Below are 244 nucleotides of genomic sequence, written 5' to 3'. Positions count from 1 at the left end.
TTTTTTTTTTTCTGTTGACCTATTCTTTTGTCCATGGCTAAACGTGTTTTACTAGCATCTCAGCTAAGCTAAAAGTGAGCTCCTATATTCTTTAAGCCTTGATCCAGCCCCACACCTCACTTAGTTGAAATTGATCTATGACTTTAACCAGCTCTATTTCACATTATGTTACGTTTTGAAAATTAACTTGAAATAAATACACTCAGATGATAATTTGATTAAATATTTTTGAAATATATATACA

Source organism: Phalaenopsis equestris, unplaced genomic scaffold (genome assembly GCF_001263595.1).
Source record: "Phalaenopsis equestris unplaced genomic scaffold, ASM126359v1 Scaffold211561, whole genome shotgun sequence".
Classification (NCBI taxonomy): domain Eukaryota; kingdom Viridiplantae; phylum Streptophyta; class Magnoliopsida; order Asparagales; family Orchidaceae; genus Phalaenopsis; species Phalaenopsis equestris.
This window is presented reverse-complemented; position numbering follows the sequence as displayed.